Raw genomic sequence first — 24,604 nt, forward strand, 5'->3', positions numbered from 1 at the left:
CTCTAATCTGTGACTTATATATATATATATATATATATATATATATATATATATATATATATATATATATATATATATATAGTTTGGGGTTCGGTTTCGATTCAAGCTGATGAATCCATTTTATTTTTGAAATCGCAACTTTATAATATATAAAAATCGATAGGATATTTAACTCTATAATAATATATATGAACTCTGCAAGAATTAAAATATCATATTTAAGCGTATTTTACGACCTGGCTACATCGGGCGTCCCTTCTAGGTTGGATAAATACTTTTGCAGTTTAAACAAAATGGCTAGAGTCTTGTAGGGCTTGTAATGCTTTTAGGGGCATACCCTATAAAAATAAAATAACACCCTATAAAATAAATAATTCGATACAAGCTTCTGAAATGACAAACGCAACAACTTCATAAAATGTAACACAGAAAAGGTTTATTGAGGAGAATGTGGTATTTTCCTTGTAGGAAGCTGGACTCCGGCACCTGGTATTATCGCGGTAGTTATTCCAGTGGAATCGTCGATACCGTAAAGATAACACCGAGGTGGAGAGAGAGAGAGAGAGAGAGAGAGAGAGAGAGAGAGAGAGAGAGAGAGAGAGAGAGAGAAAGAAGAAAAGGAGGTCCGTTCTGTTTGGTGTCTCTCTGCGTAAGAATGAGTTGTTCTTCTTCAAACTGGATGCTGGCCGATTTCCTTTGGGGATAGGAAGTATCAATGCGCCGTACCCCTGGCTGGTCAAGATGTGGCCGAATGGCACAGGGGAGACACATTGGTTCGAGGAAGAAAAAATTCCCATTTGTTTCTGCTACAGTCTCCATTTACGCTTAACATCTACAGAATGCCAACATCAATGTATTACATATGAATCAGTCCCCTGTGGAATTTTCACAGGTCCCGCTAGTAAAACAAAATTTTTTATAATTTCCGACATTGAAACCGAAAAAATAGCTTTTCAATCCAGTTCCACCAATAAACATTAACAAGTCTCATTCATTCATTTTACACACACACACACACACACACACACACACACACACACACACACACACACACACACACAAAATAAATAAATAAAAATCATATCTATTTCCTAACGACTCGGGTGGAGGACGGGCATTAGATTTACCCATCCCAAGGTGAGTATTATTCCTATCTCTTTTTTTTATACGTACGCGCGTGCGCATGTGTGTGTATTAGTCGTTATCCAAGCCTGTCTGAATAAATATGACGTAATTTTTTCGATATGGCGTTTCAAGTTATTAGTTGGCCATTAGATGCACGCAAGAATAATTTTGAAAGATAACGATTGTTTTTAAGTCGAGGGTGTCAAACCTTTTCAAAAAATAATTTTGAAAGATAACGATTGTTTTTTTTTTTTTTTTTTTTTTTACACAGTGATCACCACTTATCAAGGCCCGGAAGCCACTCAGGGATAAGGGTTATTGCAAGTACATTACGTAAGTGTGGAGATTTGATGGAGTGTTTACTTAAGGGGGCGGTTCATTAGGAATTTGTTAACATTAGACTTGAAGACATCCAAGTTGTAGTCCGGAGGGAAGCAGGCAGACGGAACAGAGTTCCATAGGTGTGCAGTTCTAAGAAAGAAGCTTTGTTCATGGAATCCGCGTTTTGATTTAGGCACAGATATAGAGTGGGGGAAATTTTTCACAGTGGATTCAGCTAGACGGGTGTTTTTCGTGAAAGATTGGCGAGGGGGGGACCAGGGATTGGAGTTCAGACGAGCACCTGCCATGAAAATAACGATAAAACAAGGATAGGCTCGCAACGTCTCTTCTGTGAGAGAGGGGTTGCAGGGTAGAGAAAAGGGCATCCCCCACTAAGCCACGAAGTCTATTTTGTACTCTGTCAAGGCATGATAGGCTGTTTTTGGCAGCTCCTGCCCAGATATGGCAACAGTATTCCATCCTTGGACGTACTTGGCTTTTATATAGATAGAGAATTGCATCAGTAGTGAGATATCTTCTGGAGCGATAGAAGGATCCCACCATCTTTCCAGCGACCTTGGCAACAGACTTGATGTACGTGTTCCATTTCAGATCAGGAGTAAAGGTCAAACCCAGAAGCTTGTCAAAACACGGGGCCTCACCCAGACGAGAGCCATCTATCACAATTGATGCCAGATGGGGATCAGAGCGTTGATGATGTAAGGATAGGAGTTTGGTTTTGGATGCATTAAAGGTAACTAGCCACATCTTCCCCCACTGAACCACGCGCTCGAGATCAGAGGAGAGAGAATCAGAGAGAACTTTGTCATTTACAGCCTTTGATGTGTTGCTGTAGATGGTCGTGTCATCAGCATAGATGTCAACGAATGATTTAAGTATGTGTTTAGGGAGGTCATTGATGTAGATCAGGAAGAGAGTTGGGCCCAGGATTGACCCTTGAGGGACCCCAGCATTTATATTGCAGGCCTCCGATTTTTGTCCATCTACCACTACTCTTATGAGCCTATCGGAGAGAAATGATTTAATGATTGAGAAAACATTTCCAGTTATACCGTAGCTGGAAACCTTGTGAAGTAGACCCTTATGCCATACCTTGTCGAAGGCCTTTGATATGTCAAGAGCAATTGCCCTAGAAAGGAAACCTTTGTCAAGAGATTCACTAATCCTGTGGGATATAACCGTCAGCACAACTTCGGTAGATCTTGCAGAGCGGAAACCATATTGTGTGTCACTAAGAAGGTTATTCCTGCTGAGGTGGTTGACTATTTCTCTATTTAATATTGATTCCAGCAACTTACTCATAACACAGAGGAGACTTATTGGTCTGTACTGAGAGGGAGATGACTTATCACCTGAATTCTTAAATACAGGGCAAACTGATGAGGTCTTCCAGGGGGTCGGAAAGCACTTCTTCTTTTAAGTCGAGGGTGTCAAACCTTTTCAAAAAATAATTTCACTTTTTGCAAGCCACCATTTTATAATTTTCTTTCTTTTTTTTTTTTTGAATTGTTTAAATGGAGTCCAATCATTTTGGATACAAAAAACAAAATGTCGGATAGTTTTCTATTTTAATTAGCTCTAAAAATTTTCCGATATTTAAATTACAAAAAAATTACATTTTAATCATATTCCAATAAATTAACGCGTCTATTTTTGTTAAAAATGCATTGCTTGATTTCATGATAGTAAAAAAAAAAAAAAAAAAAATCAAAACAAAAAAAAGTCTATATTTTTTATATCACATATTTGCACTAAACTCTGTTCCGCTTGCCTGCTTCCCACCTGACTACAACTTGGATGTCTTCAAGTCCAACGTTAACAAATTCCTAATGGACCGCCCCCTTAAGTAAACACTTCATCAAATCTCCACACTAATGTACTGTGCTTGCAATAACCCTTATCCCTGAGTGGCTTCCGGGCCTTGATAAGTGGTGACCAGAGCATATTCCACTAAAATATCTATAAAACAGGCACAGATATGCAACACTGCTGCGATGAGACAGGAGCTGGAGCTTGGTTGACAAAGTGGGACCTATTAGACTGAAGACTCTTTTTTGAACCCTGTCCAAGAGGGAGATGCTCGTGGTAGATGCACCAACCCAGATGTGGCAACAATACTCCATGCATGGGCGAATGGTGACCTTGTAGAGGTACAGGATACTCTCAGGTGTGAGTAGTTTTCTAGCTTGATAGAGGGAACCCACCTTCTTTGCAATGTCTTCAATGTATTTGTTCCAAGTTCACGTTCTCTTGATAATCACAACTATTACTCAACTACCATGGGTGCCCGTCGTTGCCCGGGTGTTTTGAGGTGTGAAACAAAACAAAAAGAAAAAACACGGTCAATTTTTTTTTTAACTTTGACCCCTAATATGACCCCTTAAAATTTATTTAGGAGGAGTTTGATAGAGTTCTCAAAGGTCAAATCGTTGAACTTTGACCCGTTAATCGCCAAATTTATGTCCGAAAACCAATCACATCGATTTTCCCAAATCTCAATACCCTATATATCAAATTTCGAAGCCGTAGGCTTAAAATTGACAGTCATTGCGTAGTGAAATGTACACAGACCCACAGACACACACACACACAGACACTTTCACTTATATATATATATATATATATATATATATATATATATATATATATATATATATATATATATATATAAATACACATATATTTTTCAATTTTGTACAGCTGATTTGCTCGTATCATTATACAAATTCCATAATTAATTCTAAAACATAGTAGACGTCTAAAGACAACCTTTTTGAAAACCAATACTTATTTTTCGTTATAACTTGTGGATTTTTGCATTCCAAATTTCGAGTCAATTATTTCGATGTAAAATTAAATGACGAACATTTATATATTTTAACTAGCAAGCCGCCCGGCATTGCCCCGTCGTAAAATACGCTTAAGTACGATATTTTGATTAATACAGATTCCGTATTTATCATTATACTAGTCTGGGTGCCCGGCGATGCCCCAGTATTTTGAGGTGTGTCTTGAGCAAAAAAAAAAAAAAAAAAAAAAAAAAAAGTAGTAGGCAGTTAGGCTCGATCTCATACCGCGAAGGAGGAAAAGAACGTGAAAAAAAAGTGACGTCGTTACTGTTGCATCCATTGCCAAACCGGAAGTAGCGAAGGTTTAAATTAAGGTTAGTCGATCGAAAAGAGGGGATGACTTTCGAAAATATCGGCGAAAAAAGCGGCCCCTCCTTGTAGAAAAGATCCCAGATGAGGGTGAAGGAATTACTATTTTTAGCCAATTTTTCGATATTTGTCGTCAGAAGGGACGAGCTTCAAAACGATATCGATCTCATGAAAATCCATCGCCCCTGTCGAAAGTTTTAGACAGACATACATAAATACATACATACAGACAGACAGACATACATCTATAATGCATTTAAACAGGTAGGTTTATATTATAGATTATATGTGAACCAATATGTAGTAATGATTTAAAAAGTAAAAAAAAAATACTCGTACTCCATCACTGAGAATCGAAACCAAAACGTTTAGTTTACGACTTACTTTTTCCTTTGACGTTAATGCCCGAGCTATGAAGACATGTTTACTGCAAGGCGAAAAATTAAGACATGAACCAACAGATATTATGTTACGCATGCATATTCGTAATGCCGTTGTTCGACCTTCACCTGAAAAAATTCCATTTTTTTTTTAATTTTCGCACTTTTGCACCCACTTTCTCCGGCTAAAAACAAAGTTTCGAATGGGTTCGAATACCCTGTATATTAAGTTTCACGTATGTTGACTAAAAACTGACAGAGAAGTTTAATAGACAAAATCTTTAAAGGAATATATATACGCATATATGGAAAGAGGTTTGTGTATACTATAACCTTTTTATGCAAATATTACTCAAATATAAATCATGTAGAATATCTGCATGAATATAATTACACGTAATAGTTAACTAAAGATGTTCATCTTAATCTATAATATAAATCTCAGCTGTCTGTTTAAATGTATGTATGTATGTATGTATGTATGTATGTCTAAAACTTTTGACAGAGGCGACGAATTTTCACGAGATCGGTATCGTTTTGAAGCTCCACTCTTCGGACGACAAATATCGAAAAATTGGCTAAAAAACATTAATTCCTTCACCCTCAATTGAGCACTTTTCTACACGGAGTGGTCGCTTTTTTCGCCCATATATCCCAAAGTTATCTCCTCTTTTCGATTAACTTGCTTTGATTTTAAAAAATTTGTCACTTCCGGTTTGGCAAAGACGTCACCTTTTTTATTATCACGTTATTTTCCTCCTTTGCGGTACGAGTTCGAGCCTGCCTGCCTACTACGACCTTATTTTTTTCTTTTTTGCCTCAAGATACACCTGCAAACACCCGGGCAACGCCGGGCACCAAGGCTAGTCCTATATGAAAACTGAAAAAACTAATAGGGAATTAATTCAAATGAATGTTTAAAAGAATATGCAAATTAGCTAGATATTTTGCAGATGAATACAATTCCACGACTTATATATAATAAAGTTATATTTTCTTTTTAAATAAGTAGAAAAAAGTTTTTAATATGAATATCAATAAAAAAAAAATTATAGGAGTATAGACTTATTAGATCGAAATACTTACCGATATTTAAATCGGAAAATAACATTTACATCCGGCTCCACCAATAAACATAATGTGTAACTGATTTGTTAACGTCTTTATAAAGATACCATGAATAATTTTGAAAGGTAACTGAGGTCTTTTCAAATCAACGTTTTCACTTTTGAATTTTTCATTCCTAAACTTTGAACCGGAATTATTTTTTACATACACAAAAATAGCGGATTAATATAATTTAATCATTTTTACTAGCAGGACCCGGTAACCGCCGTTACCCGGTGGAAGCCTGACACCCTTCCCTCGTAAAAAAATAAACTACGGTTGTTGTAAGTGGCCACTGCTGTTCCTGGACAATTGCGGACGCTGGCGGCCATGGATGTAATAAAATAATCTGGCTTTCACTGGTGATTAGTGCTGGTTTAGGGCGATAACATGCAGGTACTGTTTGATATTAAATTAAGTAAATCAGTATTAATTAATAAAATTACGAAAAAAAAAGGTCTATTAGAATAATAATAGAAAGTAAAAAGAGAAGTTTTCGAAGTAATGGATTCTCACTGTATATGAACTGTTTAGAGTGATCGAAATCAGTGACAGCGTTCCTAGTTGTTTCCGTTTGATGTTCAAGTCTTCCTCTTCTTTTGAAATTATCCGCCAATAGTATTAAATTAAATTCCAGTTTTACGTCCTCTTTTTTTAAACGTGTAAAACAAAACAATTAAGACTTTTTTCATTTCTTTGAGTAATTTCATGTTAAGAACGGCTTTCGGAATAAACACTCCCAATTTCCCCATGTTAAGAACGGATTTCGGAATAAAAATCCCCAAATCCCCAGGTTAAACACGGCTTCCGATATAGACACTCCCAATCTCCCTATGTTAAGAACGGCTTTCGGAATAGACGCACCAATCTCCTCATGTTAAGAAAGGCTTTCGGAATAGACACCCTTAACCATCCCAAGTTAAGAACGGCTTTTGGAGTAGACACCCCATTTTTTAGGAAAGGGGTGAAAAAATATTTCCCAAAAATTTCACCGTGATATTCGTTGTCAGCAAACCCACTGGCAATGCTATAAAAATGGGGAGGTGAGAGTGTCATTACGAGAGAAGTAAATTTGTTTATCACGCGTGCATACAAACCTGGCAGCCAGTGAATTACAGTACATAATACAAGTCTTTATATCTCGAAAAGTAATTGTCTCTGCAAAATTTGAATGAGATTTTCTTAACTAGGAGAGTCGAAAATTGTGAGGATGGACCTAATGTAAAAATTTACCCCCTCCCAGTCTCTAAAATCAGTCCGGAAATGAAAATTAATTAAAATACGCCACAAAAAGCAGAATTGGTAAAAACACAAGTATATAAAATAAGTATTTCCGTAGTCAGTGAAATTTACATTAAAACTGAAGCTAAGGTAATCGATGAAAAATATATAAGTAAATTAAATCGTCAGCAGGAATAGTAAATGCCCCCCCCCAAAAAGGAAAGAAAAATAAAACAAATATAGCATCCTATAAGGGTCGCTAGTCGCTCCAAAACCGAAAAATAAATAATTTTTTTCAGGGTTTTTTAGGGGGGGGGCAGAGGGATCTAGGTATTGTGTGCATGTTTACATTCCCAAACTGTTGCTGTGTTTACATTTTGTGAGAGTGTTCCGGGGTGCAAGAAAAGACGAAAAAGACGCTATGTATATATATTTATATATTTTACTTGCGCACGATTGTTTCAGTAATAAAGCTTACCAGTATTTAATTTTCGGTTTATAAGCGGTTAGTATGTTTGTATTTGTTTTTTAAGCATTATTGTCTACTGTAGAAAGCGACGCCATTTTGTAAGCTTTTTAAGTATTCGTTATGTAAGAAATATTTTCATTCCAGAAATATGAGAATGTCAGATCTCAGTCAATCAGAATGGGCGAAATATGTCAAGGGAGCTGTTGTTATTTCTTAATCGGAAATGCCTATTTAATAAAAATAAGATTTACCCATCCCAGAATGAGTATTATTATTCTTTATTCATATGTGTATGTGTGCGTGTGTTTAGGCAGTAAGACGTTATCCAAGCATGTCTAATTAAATATTATTTTTCCCGTGGTTTTCTCTGGGTCAGTTACGATCGGTAAAATCACAATATCTGCGGAAAGTGTAGATTTCCCTCCAGTGTTGACTGGTGATGATGGGAGGACTAAATACTTACGGGAAAAATAGAAACTCATTCCTCTGAAGTTGTTACGATTGTGATGATGTTGCTCGTAGGATGCAATGTAGCATTTTATTATCACGATTGAATGTGTATAAAATAGTGTTCGTAAGCTACATAAAACAGTAGGTATTAGGCTAGACGTATTTAATTTGTATGTGGCATCTGTTGTTGCAAACCTAGGATACTTTGGTCTAGAGGGGAATTTTTGCAATCATTTTATTATATAAGAAAATTTTCAACTTTTAAATTTCAAAATAACTATTCACTTCAGTTCCACTAATAAACATCCTAAATACTCCGCTACAACAAATGTTGTTCTGGAATCTACATAATTTATTTTATAGTGGTGAAAGGCTTTGTGCAGAAACAACCACACTTTTTGGTATAACTGCTAATCTCAGTCGTCGCAATGGCTGCTACACGACAGAACAGACAGTAGACCTCAGTTTTCAGTTTTCCTTCTCCTATATGCAGGTCCAAACAAAGAGAGGTTTCATATCTTCCAGTGGATTAAACGCGCCCTCAGATACCAAGCTGGAAATTTCTATGTCCCAAGGCGGTACACACAGTGCCTAGCATTCTCAAATGGTCACCCATGTGGTACTGCGTTGATTAACTTCTGTGATATGTTGAGAACCAGTGTGTCGTATACTAATTAACATGTCTATTTCACTTATTTCCCACACAAACAAAAAATAAAATAAAAAATGCCTATTAAATAAAAATAAGATTTACCCTCCCAGAATGAGTATTATTATTTCATATGTGTATTTTTTTATTTTTTTTTATTTTTCTTCCTTTGAAGATTGTAATGCTGGGTATGGCGCAGCCAAACCAGCTGCCAACATTGCCCCGCTTTTTTATTGAAACCAACCGAGAGCTCTTTTTAGTATCCTCGCTGTTCCCTTAAGTGCAATTGTCTGAATCTCTTTTGCACTTGGTTCACCAGGAATATTAGTTAGGTAGGACTTCAGGTTCTTCTTCATAAGTCCTGTGGCACCTATGATAACTGGTATGATCGATATCCCCTTTAGGTTCCAGTTTCTTTTCATATCATACATGAGACCTTGGTATTTGGTCTGTTTCTCTCTTTCAGCTCTGTTAAGACCGCCATCATTAGGAACACTCACTTCAATCAAGGTTGCAACTCTCTCTGACTTATTCCATATAACTATGTCTCTCTCTGACTTATTCCATGTGTATGTGTGTGTGTGTGTTTAGGCAGTAAGTCGTTATCCAAGCATGTCTAATTAAATACAACTGAGGGTTCTCTTTTTTTTCTTTTTTTTTTCCCCGTGGTTTTCTCGACATGACGTTAATATCTGTTAAATAAAAATTATATCTATTTCCATAACGACTCGCTTGGATTAGATTTACCCATTCCAGATTGAATATTATTCCTTTCTCTCTTCCATGTATGTGTGCATATATAAAATGCGAGCATGAAAAGTAATATGGTTAAGCTTAAACATGGAAAAGTAAAGGACTAGTTGTTAAAACTGGAATAGAAAAGGACAAGATATTCTAGTAAACAATATAATAAATTTATAATTTAAAATATTGCAGCATTAAGAATTGATTATATAATGTTAACGTGAATTAAAAAGAATTAATACTACAATATTTTAAGTTATGAATTTATTATATTTTTTACTAGAATACTTGTCCTTTTCTTTTCCAGTTTTAACAACTAGTCTTTTACTTTTCCATGTTTAAGCTTAACCACATTACTTTCCATGCTCGCATTTTTCTATTGTAATCCATAATTTTTCCAAGCTCCCAATAAATTCACTTGTTCTTTGTTTAATTTCAATCTTATTTTTCCCCCTATAAACGTAATACACACATATGTTATAACAATGTACGGCACTCGTCTGCTTTCAATAAAATCCTCCCAATTATCTCCCTTTCACTTGTTACTTCTCTTTTCGTGACAGCAGTGAATTAGTAGCAACACTAGTCGCTTAAGCGACGTGGTTGCTATGGAAACCTGTCATAAAAAATGTCGCTCACCTCCTTACGATTTTTTTAAACGATTTTGAACATCAGTAAATTCATCATAACTTGTATTTTACTGAAGGAAAATTGAATTTTTTTTCACAATATAGCTGAGAAGGTGATCTATAAACTGTAATAACTGCTTAAAATTTGGTCGAAAATGAATGAGCAGTGAAGCTTTAAAGCAGTTCTAAATGACTAAAACTGTCACTTAACCATACATTCAAATATGGTAGTGTTTGAACGATATATACATACATACATACATACATATATATATATATATATATATATATATATATATATATATATATATATATATATATATGTATGTATGTATGTATGAGTACGTATTTAGTAAGTCGTTATCCAAGCATGTCTAATTGTGACCTTATTTTGTCGACATGGCGTTTTAAGTTATTAGTTGGCCATTAGATGCACGCAAGAATAATTTTGAAAGATAGCAACTGTTTTAAGTCGATGAGGAGGTATCAGACCTTTTCAAAAACAATTTTAGTTTTTTGCAATCCACCATTTTATAATTTTTTTTTTTTTTGAATTGTAAAAATGCAGTCAATCATTTTGGACACAAAACCAAAATGGCGGATATTTTCCTATTTGAATTAACTCGACATATTTTCCGATATTTAAATTAAATAAAAAAGCTCGTCTATTTTATTGTTAAAATTGCATTACGTGATAATAAAAAAGAATGTCTTTATTTCTTTTCCTCACATATTTGCACTAAACAAACTTTTTTTTCCAAAGTACATTGCCTTCGCATAAATCTATCTATATGTCTATAAAAGTGAACCTGTCTGTGTGTGTGTCTCTGTGTGTGTGTGTGTACATTTCCCTACGCAATAACTCTGTCAATTTTTAGTCTACAGATTTGAAATTTGATATACACGGTACTGAGATTTGGGAAAATCGTTGTAATCCGTTTTTGGCCAGAAATTTGTCTGTTAAGGGGTCAAAGTTCAACGATTTGACCTTTGAGAACTGTACCAAACCCCTCCGACAATTTTGGGTCCAAACACTTGAAATTTTAGCTATAGGTTCCTTGGACATGGATCTAACTTAATAACTGGATTTTAGCCCAAAATAATAACTGTTAAGGGGTCATAATAGGGGTCATGGTTTAAAAAAAATGACCGCTTTTTTTTATTGCTCAACACATACACCTCCAAATATCCGGGCAACGCCGGGCTGAAATGCTAGTATATCTCTAAAAGTGAACGTGTTTGTGTGTGTGTGTACACATTTCCCTACGTAATACCTCTCTCAATTTTTAGTCTACAGACTCGAAATTTGATATACACGGTACTGAGATTTGGGGAAATCTTTGTAATCCTTTTTCGGTTAAAAATTTGTCTGTTAAGGGGTCAAAGTTCAACGATTTGACCTTTGAGAACTGTACCAAACTCCTCCGACAATTTTGGGTCCAAGCACTTTAAATTTTAGATATAGATTCCTTGGACATGGATCTAAATAACTTGATTTGAGCACAAAACAATAAATGTTAAGGGGTCATAATAGGGGTCAAAATTTAAAAAAATTGACCGCTTCGGTCTCTATCAAATTACTCAGACAATATCTGGTCTAAACATTTGAAATTTTACATAAAGGGTATTTAGAGATAGGTCAAGCTTTTTAATTGGTTTGCTTCGACAATTTTTAGTTACCAATATATAAATGTATGTATGTATGTATGTATGTATGTATGTATGTCTATTACTTTCGATAGAGGCGACGGATTTTCACAAAATCAATATCCTTTAGAAGTTCAATCTTTCAGACGAGACAAATATCGAAAAATTGGTTAAAAACATTAATATCTTCACCTTCAACTGGGCACTTTTCTACAGGGGCGGGGTAGTTTTTTTCGCCGATATTTTCGAAAGTCATCCTCTCCTTTCGATTGTCTACCCTTAATAAAAACCTTCGTCACTTCCGGTTTGGCGATGGTCGTAACAGCAAAGACGCCACGTTTTTTCCCCATTCTTTTCCTCCTGAGCGGTACGGGTTCGAGCCTGCCTTCCTACTACCACTTTTTTTTTTGCTCAACATACACCTCCAAACACCCGGGAAACGCCGGGCAAGGCCGGGCACCCATGCTAGTTTTAAATATTTATATAGTCTAAGGATAAGGGTTAAAGAGTGTAGAGTAGTCAAAAGGACAATATAGTAATCGATAGTAATGGAAGTTCGGTAAATTTGTTAACTTAAGTGGAACGGCTCATCAGAAACTTGTTCACGTTGGACTTAAAGACAACCATATTATAGAAAGCTGGAAAGCAGGAAAATGGAAGACAATTCCACAGGCGTGCAGTTCTAAGAAAGAAGCTTTGATCATGGAATCTATGTTTAGGTTTAGGCACAGATAAAGAGTGTGGAAAATTATTGATAATGTTTTCAGCTAGTCTAGTGTTTCTTGTGAAAGTTTGGCGAGGGGGGACCATAGATTGAAGCTCAGTCGAACACTTTCCATGAAAATAACGACAAACTCGCAACATCTCTTCTGTGAGATAGAGGTTGCAGCGAAGAGAAAAGGACATCTCTCACCAGGCCACGAAGTCTATTTTGAACCCTAAACAATGACTTGGCTGCCATCAGCTAGAATCGAAACCAATACATTTAGCGCTCCAGCCACGTCTCCTACCAATGTAGCTGTCGAGAGGTAAGTAAAGAAGAATTAATATTAAACGACTTGAAGAAATGAATTGAATTTGGGCATGCGCAGAAAGAAGTAAAAATATGTTGGCAAGTTAAAATGAACAATTTTCATTTAAACTATATTACGATATTTGTTTGTACGTGTCGTTCATCCAAACAAAGATTTTACTCATTATATACCATCCTTGTGGTATGATTACTATTTCCTGTTAACTTCAGTGACATGTGATCATTAGTTTAAGAGTTTATCGGTGAAATATTTACACATAGATTGACAGACACTTCCTGTCGAAACAAACACACGATGTTAAGTTTTTCACGGGCGTTTTTTCTTCTTGCAGCAATATATTGCAATGCATTTTTTTTCTGTGTAAGCAAAGGATTTCTAATTTTTTCTGAAGAGTATTCAAGAATACGAATTTATTTTATTATTAGTATTAAAAATGGAAAATTAAGTTTATAAAAACAAAAAAGTATTCAAAAATACGAATTTATTTTATTATTAGTATTAAAAATGGAAAATTAAGTTTATAAAAACAAAAAATATTCAAGAATACGAATTTATTTTATTATTAGTATTAAAAATGAAAATTAAGTTTATAAAAACAAAAAATATTCAAGAATACGAATTTATTTTATTATTAGTATTAAAAATGGAAAATTAAGTTTATAAAAACAAAAAATATTCAAGAATACGAATTTATTTTATTATTAGTATTAAAAATGAAAATTAAGTTTATAAAAACAAAAAATATTCAAGAATACGAATTTATTTTATTATTAGTATTAAAAATGGAAAATTAAGTTTATAAAAACAAAAAATATTCAAGAATACGAATTTATTTTATCATTAGTATTAAAAATGGAAAATTAAGTTTATAAAAACAAAAAATATTCAAGAATACGAATTTATTTTATTATTAGTATTAAAAATGGAAAATTAAGTTTATAAAAACAAAAAATATTCAAGAATACGAATTTATTTTATTATTAGTATTAAAAATGGAAAATTAAGTTTATAAAAACAATAAAATATTCAAGAATACGAATTTATTTTATCATTAGTATTAAAAATGGAAAATTAAGTTTATAAAAACAAAAAATATTCAAGAATACGAATTTATTTTATCATTAGTATTAAAAATGGAAAATTAAGTTTATAAAAACAAAAAATATTCAAGAATACGAATTTATTTTATTATTAGTATTAAAAATGGAAAATTAAGTTTATAAAAACAAAAAGTATTCAATAATACGAATTTATTTTATTATTAGTATTAAAAATGGAAAATTAAGTTTATAAAAACAAAAAATATTCAAGAATACGAATTTATTTTATTATTAGTATTAAAAATGAAAATTAGGTTTATAAAAACAAAAAATATTCAAGAATACGAATTTATTTTATCATTAGTATTAAAAATGGAAAATTAAGTTTATAAAAACAAAAAATATTCAAGAATACGAATTTATTTTATTATTAGTATTAACAATGGAAAATTAAGTTTATAAAAACAAAAAATATTCAAGAATACGAATTTATTTTATTATTAGTATTAAAAATGGAAAATTAAGTTTATAAAAACAAAAAATATTCAAGAATACGAATTTATTTTATTATTAGTATTAACAATGGAAAATTAAGTTTATAAAAACAAAAAATATTCAAGAATACGAATTTATTTTATCATTAGTATTAACAATGGAAAATTAAGTTTATAAAAACAAAAAATATTCAAGAATACGAATTTATTTTATTATTAGTATTAACAATGGAAAATTAAGTTTATAAAAACAAAAAATATTCAAGAATACGAATTTATTTTATTATTAGTATTAAAAATGGAAAATTAAGTTTATAAAAACAAAAAATATTCAAGAATACGAATTTATTTTATTATTAGTATTAACAATGGAAAATTAAGTTTATAAAAACAAAAAATATTCAAGAATACGAATTTATTTTATTATTAGTATTAACAATGGAAAATTAAGTTTATAAAAACAAAAAATATTCAAGAATACGAATTTATTTTATTATTAGTATTAAAAATGGAAAATTAAGTTTATAAAAACAAAAAATATTCAAGAATACGAATTTATTTTATTATTAGTATTAAAAATGGAAAATTAAGTTTATAAAAACAAAAAATATTCAAGAATACGAATTTATTTTATTATTAGTATTAAAAATGGAAAATTAAGTTTATAAAAACAAAAAATATTCAAGAATACGAATTTATTTTATTATTAGTATTAACAATGGAAAATTAAGTTTATAAAAACAAAAAATATTCAAGAATACGAATTTATTTTATTATTAGTATTAAAAATGGAAAATTAAGTTTATAAAAACAAAAAATATTCAAGAATACGAATTTATTTTATTATTAGTATTAAAAATGGAAAATTAAGTTTATAAAAACAAAAAATATTCAAGAATACGAATTTATTTTATTATTAGTATTAAAAATGGAAAATTAAGTTTATAAAAACAAAAAATATTCAAGAATACGAATTTATTTTATTATTAGTATTAAAAATGAAAATTAAGTTTATAAAAACAAAAAATATTCAAGAATACGAATTTATTTTATTATTAGTATTAAAAATGGAAAATTAAGTTTATAAAAACAAAAAATATTCAAGAATACGAATTTATTTTATTATTAGTATTAAAAATGGAAAATTAAGTTTATAAAAACAAAAAATATTCAAGAATACGAATTTATTTTATTATTAGTATTAACAATGGAAAATTAAGTTTATAAAAACAAAAAATATTCAAGAATACGAATTTATTTTATTATTAGTATTAACAATGGAAAATTAAGTGTATAAAAACAAAAAATATTCAAGAATACGAATTTATTTTATTATTAGTATTAAAAATGGAAAATTAAGTTTATAAAAACAAAAAATATTCAAGAATACGAATTTATTTTATTATTAGTATTAAAAATGGAAAATTAAGTTTATAAAAACAAAAAATATTCAAGAATACGAATTTATTTTATTATTAGTATTAACAATGGAAAATTAAGTTTATAAAAACAAAAAATATTCAAGAATACGAATTTATTTTATTATTAGTATTAAAAATGGAAATTAAGTTTATAAAAACAAAAAATATTCAAGAATACGAATTTATTTTATTATTAGTATTAAAAATGGAAAATTAAGTTTATAAAAACAAAAAATATTCAAGAATACGAATTTATTTTATTATTAGTATTAAAAATGGAAAATTAAGTTTATAAAAACAAAAAATATTCAAGAATACGAATTTATTTTATTATTAGTATTAACAATGGAAAATTAAGTTTATAAAAACAAAAAATATTCAAGAATACGAATTTATTTTATTATTAGTATTAACAATGGAAAATTAAGTTTATAAAAACAAAAAATATTCAAGAATACGAATTTATTTTATTATTAGTATTAACAATGGAAAATTAAGTTTATAAAAACAAAAAATATTCAAGAATACGAATTTATTTTATTATTAGTATTAAAAATGGAAAATTAAGTTTATAAAAACAAAAAATATTCAAGAATACGAATTTATTTTATTATTAGTATTAAAAATGGAAAATTAAGTTTATAAAAACAAAAAATATTCAAGAATACGAATTTATTTTATTAGTAGTATTAAAAATGGAAAATTAAGTTTATAAAAACAAAAAATATTCAAGAATACGAATTTATTTTATTATTAGTATTAACAATGGAAAATTAAGTTTATAAAAACAAAAAATATTCAAGAATACGAATTTATTTTATTAGTAGTATTAAAAATGGAAAATTAAGTTTATAAAAACAAAAAATATTCAAGAATACGAATTTATTTTATTATTAGTATTAAAAATGGAAAATTAAGTTTATAAAAACAAAAAATATTCAAGAATACGAATTTATTTTATTATTAGTATTAAAAATGGAAAATTAAGTTTATAAAAACAAAAAATATTCAAGAATACGAATTTATTTTATTATTAGTATTAAAAATGGAAAATTAAGTTTATAAAAACAAAAAATATTCAAGAATACGAATTTATTTTATTATTAGTATTAAAAATGGAAAATTAAGTTTATAAAAACAAAAAATATTCAAGAATACGAATTTATTTTATTATTAGTATTAAAAATGGAAAATTAAGTTTATAAAAACAAAAAATATTCAAGAATACGAATTTATTTTATTATTAGTATTAAAAATGGAAAATTAAGTTTATAAAAACAAAAAATATTCAAGAATACGAATTTATTTTATTATTAGTATTAAAAATGGAAAATTAAGTTTATAAAAACAAAAAATATTCAAGAATACGAATTTATTTTATTATTAGTATTAACAATGGAAAATTAAGTTTATAAAAACAAAAAATATTCAAGAATACGAATTTATTTTATTATTAGTATTAAAAATGGAAAATTAAGTTTATAAAAACAAAAAATATTCAAGAATACGAATTTATTTTATTATTAGTATTAAAAATGGAAAATTAAGTTTATAAAAACAAAAAATATTCAAGAATACGAATTTATTTTATTATTAGTATTAAAAATGGAAAATTAAGTTTATAAAAACAAAAAATATTCAAGAATACGAATTTATTTTATCATTAGTATTAAAAATGGAAAGTTAAGTTTATAAAAAAAAATGAAAAGAATCATCAGGTTTGTTTTACAATAAGCCGTACGAAAAAGTTGTAAAAAAAAACAAAAAAAAAAACAAAACAAAAAAAAAACCCAAATACATGTTACCAAAGGCAAGATAAGTTACTCTTCTACCTAGCCGGAGAGGTTTTTAAAATCTTTTTAGTTACTTTTAAATGTTTATTCTTTGCTTAACAAGTAGTATCGACCGTTACACGAGACCAAGAAAAATGGCTGCGATTATTCTCTTGCATCTTTGAAGCCTCGATAATTACTTAAAAATAAAAAGTATTAAAAAAACTGTTAGAAACCCAGTTAATAAATATTACCATGACATTTTGTAGTCAATAAATGGAGTTTTCAGATAAAAACCAATGGTTTCTACTGGATTTTTTGTCAATTCTAATAAATTACAACGTTAGCTTCCAAATTATGCAGTCGAAATTATCTGAATATTAGTGAATTATTTTAAAAACAAACTTTAATCGTGTTAGCAGGTGAAAAATTGTGGCCATCTTGTTTTTATAAAATAAATCGATACGGAAAATTGCCTCCCTTTTGAACTCTCCTGTGTCTTACGATTGTTTTCATCAAAATCTATTTTTTATTTTCTTTAATAAATAATTTTCTACCTTATCGATTTTCGTAATTTTTTGACATAATCATCTTGAAAATACGACGAATACGTAGATACTATTGTTTTCATGCGAAATTCAGTTTTACGATTTCAGGAATTTCGTTCTGGTAGTGTAGCTCCCCCCCCCCCAAAAAAAAAAATTCACATGGTTATGAAAGCATTTTTTTTGTTCCATCCGGTTTCATTTGTTTCTAACTCAGTACAGGTAATTTTCTGACTGAATATTTGACCCGATTAACAATGACCTTATTATCATAAATAAATATTCAATGGATTAATATGTTCTGATTTAAGGTTATGCTCTTGAATAAAAACGTCTGTCCTTTTCACATCATAGAAATAATTATAGACATGACTTTCACGCACTCGAAAAGCCGCCCGGAAAGTTTCATCTATTCTTTCAGCATTTACAAGCGAAACATGTTCTCCAAAAGAAAGATGATCCACTACTTTTAATCTGACCAATTATTTTCTCGTTTTGGGTCCCCCGACAAAAGGAGGGTGGACCTGTAAATTCACCCTTGTCTGTTCGTCTGTTCATCTGTCCGTACGTCTGACCGCACTTTTCTTAATAACTACGCCTTGGAATTTTTGGAAATTTTGCACAAACATTAAACATGATAAGAGTAAAAAAAAGTAACAGAACAGATTTTCCGGGAAAACTCCGGTTGCCCCCCCCCCCCCCCAGGGGTGCCTTTCGGGTTAAAATGGCTAAAATTGACACTTTCGTGCTTATTGAAAAAATTTAATGCCTTGTATTTTCATAAAACTTTTTGAATAGTTGTAACTAACTGATTCTATATAATTTTGTTTGTCTACTTCGTGATAACTCTTGGGTGTGCCCCAGGGGCTTTTTTAGGGCTAATAAAAACACTCCATTTTTGGAACTATTTTACCATATTTGTTCAAAATTTTCTGTGTATGTCTATTTAGCAGTTTTGCACGGTGCTGAACTCAAATTTAAATCTTAAATATGTTAAGGCCTTGGGGACTTTTTGGGGCTAAATGGGCAGGGGGAAAAAGATAGACTTAGTCATTTCTTTTTTTTTTTTTTTTCATGGTGCAAAATTAAAATTTACATATGTTAAGGCCTAAAACTGCACTGTTTGTTCATTTTCTGCAGGGTTTGACGTCCCCTGGGGACTTTTGGGCCTAAATGGGGGGGGGGGCAAATGTTGAACTTAGTCATGTTTTTTATGCCTCGTTCACCGTGTACTCACAGGGGACTATGATTGCTTAACTTGTTTTTACTGTACTTTTATTACTCCTTTAATTTTTATTACTCCTTTTATTTTTATTACTCCTTTTATTTTTATTACTCCTTTAATTTTTATTACTCCTTCAATTTTTATTACTCCTTTAATTTTTATTACTCCTTTAATTTTTATTACTCCTTTAATTTTTATTACTCCTTCAATTTTTATTACTCCTTTAATTTTTATTACTCCTTTAATTTTTATTACTCCTTTAATTTTTATTACTCCTTCAATTTTTATTACTCCTTTAATTTTTATTACTCCTTTAATTTTTATTACTCCTTTAATTTTTATTACTCCTTTAATTTTTATTACTCCTTTAATTTTTATTACTCCTTCAATTTTTATTACTCCTTTAATTTTGATTACTCCTTTAATTTTGATTACTCCTTTTATTTTTATTACTCCTTTTATTTTTATTACTCCTTTAATTTTTATTACTCCTTTAATTTTTATTACTCCGTTAATTTTTATTACTCCTTTAATTTTTATTACTCCTTTAATTTTTATTACTCCTTTAATTTTTATTACTCCTTTAATTTTTATTACTCCTTCAATTTTTATTACTCCTTTAATTTTTATTACTCCTTTAATTTTTATTACTCCGTTAATTTTTATTACTCCTTTAATTTTTATTACTCCTTTAATTTTTATTACTCCTTCAATTTTTATTACTCCGTTAATTTTTATTACTCCTTTAATTTTTATTACTCCTTCAATTTTTATTACTCCGTTAATTTTTATTACTCCTTCAATTTTTATTACTCCTTTTATTTTTATTACTCCTTTAATTTTTATTACTCCGTTAATTTTTATTACTCTTTTAATTTTTATTACTCCGTTAATTTTTATTACTCCTTTAATTTTTATTACTCCTTTTATTTTTATTACTCCTTTAATTTTTATTACTCCTTTTCAATACAAACAAGATGGGTGAAATATCGCCTCGTGGAACGTAAATGGTGGCTATTTGGGATCATGTCCGACGGAAGAAACTATTAGAGTAGGAGGCTTTCTGGAATCTAGAGGCCTCAATAATGAAGGGGTAGAATTTTGTTGCTTGTTGGTTAAATCGGGAGTATGTACATGGAGGAGAGGGGAACTAGTGCTATGAGTCCATCAGAGCACATTCCATTAAAGAACTTGTACAACAGCCACAGGGATATAACATTGCGGCGATGGGACAGAGGTTGAGACTTGGCAGATAGTGCAGGACTTATTAGATTTGAGACACTTTTTGAACCCTAAGAGTAAGAGAGAGAAACTAGTAGTAAATGTATCAGTCCAGATGTTCCAACGGTATTTCATGTATAGACGAATTGTGGTCTTTTAAAGCTATAGAATACTCTCTGGTGCGAATAATTTACTAGTACTCCTAGGGAGTCCAAATTCTTTGTAGGGCCGCTGCGAGGAAGGTGGGCTCTCTCTACCATGCTAGAAAGTTACTTGCGCCTGAAAGTATCCTGTACCTCTACAAGGCCACTGTTCGCCCATGTATGGAGTATTGCTGCCACAGTTAGGTTGGTGCAACTGCAACTAGTCTCTCGCTCCTGGACAGGGTTCAAAAGAGACTCCAACCTGATAGGTCCTGAATTGTCATCTAAGCATCAACCTCTGTCCCATCGATGAAATGTTGCATCCTTCTACCTGTTCTACAAGTATTTTAATGGTGGATGCTTTGACAAACTACAAGCTCTCGTGCCCCCTCGGCATAAATACCCCCACCAAACCCAACAATCAGCAAAATCCCACCCTTACACAGTAGAAATAGTTCCTTCCCCAGAAATGCTAGACTCTGGAACTCCCATTTCGGATTCCTGTGTTCCAAGCTGCACCGACATGCAGAAGTTCAAGTGTAATGTGAACCGACATATTGCTGCCCAACTCCCTAACTAGTAACTCTGCAACATATGTCCTTGATAGTAGACCTCTACATCTAGGTGGCAATGTGCCTTATTTGGGGTGAAAATGCAATTTAAAAAAATAGGCTTTGTAATAATATTCAGGTACCTTACGTTAATAGCGATTAAGTTAGCTAGTGTGTATTTTGACAAGGGGCACGCTGGGTGCATGTCATAATAACCCAAATCTGTATAACAACACCATTCCCAGGGTTAAATGATGGTTAGCTGAGATGTAAGGTCAAAGTTAAAAGCTACAGACAAAGAGATATGAGTCGAGATAATGACGTCACGTTTTTTTTTAAGTTGAGAGAAAACAGATTTTCAAATCAGTTTCTATTTGTAAGTCACGTGACAAAAATCGCCATTGATCGGAGTCTGTATGTGGAAGAACGACAAGACATACCGGCGATAATGCTGTGCGAAACGTGCGAAATGTTACCTTGATGTCATTGTTTATGAGCGCATAAAAGAGAGCCACGTACATGAAACTCTAGTCCCCTTCTAAGTAATCTTCTCCGGCTGCAATCCACTTGCTGTGCCGTTTAAACAACTTCTGGAAGGCTCCAGGGAAGAAGTCCTCTTGTGTGAGCGTATCAACGATCCTCGCTACAGCTTCTTTCATCACCTCAATTTTCTCATAACGACATCCTCTAAAGTTTTCCTTGTCCTTAGGGAATAACCAAAAGTCACAGGAAGCAAGGTTTGAAATATAGGGAGGGTGAGGAACTGTCTTGATGCCTATATTGGCCAAATATTCTGTGACAAAGATTTAGTTGTGGGCTGGTGCATTCGCGCAAATCTTCCGCATCTTCAATTCCTCGCTGAAAATTGTCTACAGTTCTCACACTGACATCGAACCGTTCACTTATTATTTCTATAGACGCACAACAGCCTTTACCTATGAAATTCTTTATTTGGCCAATCAACTCTAGTGTTCTGACTTCTTTCGCCCTATCACACTTTTCATCATGTCTGACGGACCCCCTGCTTTCCTTGAATCTGTTATACGACTCAAAAAACCGATTCACGCAAAGATGATCTAAAAGCAGTTTAAAGCATTCCATACGTTTCTGTTGCAATTTTTCTCAAGTTTAAAACAAAAAATTATTGCATATCATCCTCCTAAAGTATCCTCACATCCAAATTGCATGTTTGAAATTCACCAGCTGCGACAATCAGGCTTTAATAGGATGTATTCCAATTCCTGCTGTAACTGTTTATTTGAACCTGGAATCATAAAAATTGGCTAATCATTTTGTAAGATGTATAGCAATAACATATTGAATTTTCGAGAGTCTACAATAAATTGTAAATGCCTGTACAAAAAAAGTCTGGAAACTTATTGAAGGCAACTCGCATTTGAACAGACACTGTAGAAACATGTACGCACCTGTGTAGACAATAATGTTCGTATAAATAAACATACAATGTATATGTGCATATATTTATTCACAATGGAACAGTTTCTCAAGGACGAACGTAAGCAGGTTTGGAACCGAAGAAAGCATACCAGACACGAGAACAAAACAAAAGACTACATTAATTGTTTCATGCAGTAAAAGAGTACATAAATTTTCATGGTTTTAGACAGAGGATACGTGAATACGTTGAATATATAATTGTTACTTACATGGTTAGTTTCAAACAGCGTTTCCGTCCAGAAAGATGGTGACCCAGTTGTTTATTTCTTAAAGTCGATTTGACACGATCAGGAACGGTTTTCAAAAGTCATTCTCAGAAGAACAGCTAGTTGGACACGTCCGACAGTTTTGAAAGTCGCACCAGCGAGTCTCCTTTTATGGACTTTTTTTTCCCAGTAAACTATTTATTTATTACATAGAAAAATGCGAGCATGAAAAGTAATATGGTTAAGATTAAGCTTAGAAAAGTAAAAGGACTAGTTGCTAAAACTGGAAAGGAAAAAAGACAATATATTCTAGTAAAAAATATAAATTTATAACTTAAAATATTGCAGCATTAAGAATATAAAAAATTCAGTTTAACATCTTAATACTGCAATATTTTTAGTTATAAATTTATTATATTTTTACTAGAATATCTTCTTTTATTTCCAGTTGTAAAAACTATTCCTTTTACTTTTCTATGTTTAATCTTAACCATATTACTTTTCATGCTCACATTTTTCTATGTAATCCATGATTCTTCCAGGCTTTGATTTGAAATAATATTTCCTCTCTGTTTCACTTGTTACTCTCTCTCTCTCTCTCTCTCTCTCTCTCTCTCTTTCCGATTATCGATTATCGATACTTATCGAAGACATTCGGATAAAACCTATCTAAGAACACTGCCAGGTGCATAAAGTACATTTGTGTGAAATTTCAAAAAGATAAGCACTGCCTAACACCATAAGTATATCTGAGACGTTTTATTACCACACAAGCAGAAAGATACGGCATATAAAATCAAAAGTAGATACTTTGATATGACAGGGCGCGTTCGAAATGAATGTTTCGGTTTAGAGCACAAAAAGAGCGTGATAATTGACTTTTTCATTTTAAACTTTAATTAAAGCTGTTATATATAAAAGTAATTTTATAAATTCAACATTAGATTCTCTACAGTGCAATGTAAGGTAGAATGTATTGTGGACTAAGTCACTTTGGGGAGGTATTTGAAGCTTCCTCCCGGTGTACAATGGTGGGTCACCAACTAGAACAGGCAATCAATTCGATTCGATTGAAGAATGGGCGATATTTCGATGAAATAAAACCTTGGGAGTGTGAAATATTCGTTGGTTCTTATTCAATCCCAGATAACGTCGGGATTCTCTGCTAGGTGACTAAATATGCAGAAAGTCTATTTCAGGGTTCAGATATTCTGATCGAGAACACGGCCCTCTCCCGGATCAATCGAAATGGGCAATGAAAAAAATTATACTAGTAAACACGATGGAATGATATGTCTTAGGGGAAGATTATAATGACCGTTGAGCGAATTGCTTAATATTTATAGATTTAAAAATCAGAATCGGTAATTGTATCGGAATTGAGAAAAATATTGAAATCATCATGTCACTTGCCAAAACAATCGTGCATATCGGAAGTATACCAATATGTTTGTAAATTTATTAATTTAAAACGTGTTTTTATATACCGTGTGTTATACTAAATTGATTTTAACTTCAATATGTTCAGCATGTCAAAATATAAAAAAAAAACAACAATGCGCATAATTAATAG

General features: G+C 31.3%; 1 long non-coding RNA gene across 1 annotated transcript in view; it reads left to right on the forward strand.

The window, feature by feature from the left end:
* Positions 1–467: 467 nt before the first annotated feature.
* LOC145241566 (uncharacterized) overlaps positions 468–24,604 on the forward strand; it is a 56,298-nt gene continuing 32,161 nt past the window's right edge. The window contains exon 1 of the long non-coding RNA XR_013862584.1: positions 468–1,137. This is a non-coding gene — a long non-coding RNA (uncharacterized LOC145241566). The remainder of the gene's footprint in view (positions 1,138–24,604) is intronic.

This window comes from Euprymna scolopes, chromosome 20 (genome assembly GCF_053919585.1).
Source record: "Euprymna scolopes isolate OS-2025 chromosome 20, ASM5391958v1, whole genome shotgun sequence".
Classification (NCBI taxonomy): Eukaryota; Metazoa; Mollusca; class Cephalopoda; order Sepiida; family Sepiolidae; genus Euprymna; species Euprymna scolopes.